Raw genomic sequence first — 5,337 nt, 5'->3', positions numbered from 1 at the left:
GGTTTCCCGCCGGTTTTCCCCTGGCCTGAGGAATCCTCCATGGCGGCACTGCAGGCAGCGCCGCCATGGGGATTCCGACCCCCTTCCCGCCAGCCTGGTTCTGGCGGTTTTGACCGCCAGAACCTTGCTGGCGCGAACGGGTGTCGTGGGGCCCCTGGTGGCCCCTGCAGTGCCCATGCCGATGGCATGGGCACTGCAGGGGCCCCCTAACAGGGCCCAACAAAGATTTTTAGTGTCTGCATAGCAGACACTGAAAATCGCGATGGGTGCAACTGCACCCGTCGCACCCTTTCCACTCCGCCGGCTCCATTCGGAGCCGGCATCCTCGTGGAAGGGGGTTTCCCGCTGGGCGGGCGGGCGGCCTTCTGGCGGTCGCCCGCCGGCCCAGTGGGAAATTCAGAATTACCGCGGCGGTCTTTTGACCGCGCTGCGGTATTCTGTCGGGGGAACTTTGGCGGGCGGCCTCCGCCGCCCGCCGAAGTCACAATGACCCCCATAGTCATAAACAAAGTCTGATCTTGTAACAAGCAGAGATAAATCGTCGCAGTTCTTTTGTGTAGTTCAACCAATTCATAGTTTATTAATTTCAAACATATCTTTATCCTTCCATAAATATAAATGATGGATTTCAAATGTACCCCAGACAACACATGTTTAGTCTAGGGCAGGGATACTCAAAGTACGGCCCAGGGGCCGCATGCGGCCCTCCTGACCTTTAATTGCGGCCCCCTCTTGAACAACAGCACTGGGCTGCTGTTCACTTGACAACGCAGAAAAAATCAGAAAGCTGTGAAATGGGCATACTTTATTTACACTTTATCTAAGAGGCCTAGACAACTTATCTTTAGGAACAAATTTCGTTTTAAAGATATCTTTCACTAGAGATGTAAGAACATGGCAAACTGTTCGCAAACTTCAAAAAAGTGTTTAAATGCATGAGCGTTTTACCTTACTTTGCACCTTCCCCCCCCTTGTGCCCACCTTCCATCACCCCACTACTCTCAGCCTACTGGCACCAGTGCAGCCCTCGGGCATGCCACACAGTGTTTTGTGGCCCCCGGGGAAATGTTTGCGAGTACCCATGGTCTAGGGGAATGACCCCATGACTTCCTCAGGCTAAAATCATAAAAAGGAACTGAATGTAAGTATGTAATTTTTACATTTGTAATAAACCCTTCACCATAGTGTCTTAGGGATGGAGACCAGTTATAAAAAAGTCACCTAATTCTAAATGTACTTAAGATACAGAGATTCAGTATTACTCTCGTGATGCGTAACACTGAAAGTGCATTAATATGCTGCAATTCATTTAACAAGTAATACACCAAGAGAATTTGATATGCTCAAATCATGCAAATCCCAGGAGTGTAGTGAATCCTAGTTCGTTTTAATGGGATAGCAGGAGTTAGCTTAGACTCTGGCTTGTAGACACGTGCCCGCGTCACCTAGTGACTATTAACCTACTTAGCTTGCTCTGTCTTAGCCCATTTAATTATTTATTTCTTCTAAGATGGCTGCCTTGTTTATAGTTAGGCCACTTGTTATGAGTTACATTATCAGTGTCACTGCGCCAAGGCGTCAAGATCAAGCACCAAAGACAAACAAACAGTAGGTGTTCACACTTAGGGATTTTCCCTCTCTATACTTTCGAGGGATTGTTGATATTTATTGCCGTCCCAAGCCTGCCTGTTATCTATTGTTTAGGAATACACCTACGTCAGGGGACCTTGTAGATCTGTATAAATACATCACACTTTAGACAGATAATCAGAGGGATTCCGACCAGAGGGCATCGCCACCATCGCTGATACCGATGCTGCAGTCATCTTGACGCTAACCCAGTCTTCGTGTCCCTGCGGAGTCTGAGATAGAGACCTCATTCCAAGGTAACGAGGGTTGGGGGCTCCTCTCATGGACACAGCATTGGCAGATTAGGTTTAACGAACCCAGCTCTCCTTTAGGTAGGAGGTTAGACCTTTTTCTTAGGATAGTAGGGTATCTTACATCTCATATATCTTTTCCATGTATTGCAAAATGGTGGGGGTCTTCGTAACAATGACTCTTGTCTTCACAATACTGTTACTTGCTATATTCATTATCCTAATCATTGCAGTCCATGCAACTTATCGCAAATTGCAGTTATGTTAAATAAAAAACTATTATAACTTTACTGCATCTATGTCATTGCCTGTGTTTGAATGAGACATAATATATCTGTGAGAAAAGGGTAATCTCCGTTTAACCACGACACTCCCTGAGATGTCTTATTTTCGAGTCCATGCGTAAACGGCTGCCATAAATCACCTTTTACTATTGCGTTTCTGGTGAGGTGCTGCTAGTGAGCCGGTAAGGTTGGGATAACATTTGCGACTTGTTGTAGGAAAGACGCAGTCGCCTACAAACAAAAGTACTGTCATCCTTAAACCAGCAGTCTTGCCCAGAGAAAGAGTCCAAACTACGACAGGAGCTCAAATAAAAATACAAATAAATATAAAAACGTGTGATGAACCATGCACACACATGTGCCACAAAACCTTGTGAAAGAACAATTCCCCCCCAAAAAGTCTCAACTGTTCACAAAATCCTACCCGATGCATAAGTCAGTTATTATGTCAACTATAAAGTTCACTAGTCCTATTGGGCGAGCTCCAGTATAATGCCCCACGTTGTAATATCTGAAAAACAAAAAAAATTCAAGTTGGGGATACCAAGTTAGTCCCACGTACCCTCCGCTGTCCAACACCCTCTTTCAATTTTCCTACTAATAAACTGCTAGCAGTGAATCCCAGCGTTCGGCATATCAGAGCTGGAGGAAGGTCGCTTACCCATCTAGGAGCAGCAGCATGGAATCAGCTCCCTCTTGAGCTCTCAGCACTGAGCAGTGTTACAGTATTTAAAAAAGGTTGAAAACCTGGCTTTTTGTGCAAGAATAGATGCAAGATCCTCTACCTGATTTGATCTATGCTGAGCGCCGGAACACTCCTTGGAGTAGCTGTGTGCATTACAAGTCATTTCATCATCAGCAGCAGCAACAATCGGCATCTCTATCTGAAAATGTTTACCTGCTCTTCTTTACAGAATCCCAGCTTACAGACTCCTGCCAACCAACCTTCGATCTTTCACTACAGTCAGACTACACATAATTCTCCTAGACTGGAACGACAGAGTAGGTAGTGGCATTGTCTTGAACCACAGCTAATCTATGAATTGCCATCCTCTACAAGTAAATCAATTCCCCATTTTACAATTGCTTTGCATTGAGATGACAATGACAGACAGCAAGCCATGCTTCTTCCACCTAATATGATACCCACAGGATGACAATGTGCAATTCCCCAAACACCTTGCTGGAATTCCTAGCCAAAAAAAACAGATGCTTAAGATGCTAAAACACCTTCCTTAGCAATTTCAAAGTACACTGAGAACACTATCAAGACACAGAAGTCTCACTTCTAGCCAAATGTCTTAAATAGAAAGACACTTTGCTCTGTGGCCTCTCATGCCAGTGACTCTAGCTTACCCCTCCCCATTGTCAAAACAGGTATCAGCACATTAAACATCCCATGCCTCTTGAATGGTTTGATTATTTCCTTGCGATTATTTCTATTTTTTTGCTTCAAAACATGCAGGATCTGGGGATGAAACATCATATATACTGATAAGACTACTCTGAGGAACAAGATCTCAACAAATCTACTAACCATTCACCATAACTTGGAGATGACATCACTGGTGGACTACTACAATGCTACCATAATGGAAGTAGAAGATGAGCTGGCACCTCCTAAAGCAAAACAATTAAATAGCTCAAAGGGTGAACAGAGAAAGCCTCACTGAGAGACAGAGAAACTGATTAGTTACCCTTCCCTCCTAAATCTAAGGGAGATCTTGAGATCTTGATAGCCAGTTGTAGAACCTACAAAAGACATACATTTGAGCCCAAAGCACCCTTCTTTAAAAAATAAATTAAAAGTACAAAAACTACAATATCATTAAGCAACATATCAATTTTGCTTCCTCAAATCCACCCTCAAAGGAGATCTGCAAGCAATTATATTCCTTCTTCGTGGCAAAATTCTAATTCTACATTTTTACCTTCCCCTGATCTGGCTTAATTGTTCCTTAATGATGTAAAGATAAACACAGAAGAACATGGCCTTCCTTCTAAGAGAGCTTGATTATGGAAGTGAAGAAGACCATCTATGGTCTTAATCCATATTCTCACTTCTCTGACCCAGTTCCAGCCAAATTTGTAAAATACATTAGCAAGTCAATCACCCATTCCTAACTCATGTGACAAACTCCATCTTTGATCAAGGCATAGTGTCTGATGTCCTACAAATTGTTCACATTACCTCCTACTGTGAAGAAGCTGACCCAGAGGAACTGCACAAGATATGCCTTACAACCTCCCATTTCTAGCAAAGATCCTAGAGAGAAGTTTTGTCAATTATCCTTCTGCATCGGAGAAGACAATCTTATGGGTGACCTACCATCAGGTTTCATAACCGTATGCAGCACTGAATCCGTCATAATTCATATAGGTGATGATGCCCTTCACATACGAGAGAATGTAGAATCTAGTTTTGTCATCCTCCATGACTTGTCAGCTGTATTTGACACAGTCAACTATAGACCCCTAATCAAGTCCTAGCTAACCAATTACTCACTGGAAAACCTTCTTTCACGTTGCTACTCTCCCCTAACCCAGGTACTCCCCAACTGACACACACAAACACATTATGCAGATGATACACAACTGAACATAACATTTAACTTCTCAGAGTATTGACAACCTATGGGACACATTCAACTTCCTACAAGTCTGGATGTCTTTGCACTACCTGAAACCTAATCTCCTGAAGACAGAAATCCTCCCCAAAGGTGCTGTATATCCAGAAATAAACCTCACATATCCATTAAATTCAAACCAACATATGCATCCAGATAATATATATATTATATGCCTTTATGTTTAAATATTAATGAAGAAGTGAGCAATATTCAAATGTTGGGTGGCTTATCTAAACTTTTATGAGCATGCCTTACACGTGGGACACCTTAGTATTAACATTATCTTACTGTAATTTCAACTTGAGTTTAATTTCATGTAACGTTTCGTAGTCTAATTAAACAATTTATTATTTTACTTTGCTTCACATTAACGAGATTGATTTACAAATGGACATTATAGAGTATTTGGTTGAATAACTTGCACGGTTCCCACTACTTGTTCTGGTTACGTAGGTACACTAATAATAATAAGACTAAGGAAGTAAAATACATGTTGAATAATGATCTGTTATTTATGGGAATATTATTTTAGGAGGTCCTGAA

This window comes from Pleurodeles waltl, chromosome 4_1 (assembly GCF_031143425.1).
Source record: "Pleurodeles waltl isolate 20211129_DDA chromosome 4_1, aPleWal1.hap1.20221129, whole genome shotgun sequence".
In the NCBI taxonomy this organism is placed as follows: domain Eukaryota; kingdom Metazoa; phylum Chordata; class Amphibia; order Caudata; family Salamandridae; genus Pleurodeles; species Pleurodeles waltl.
Note: the sequence above shows the minus strand (reverse complement) of the source record.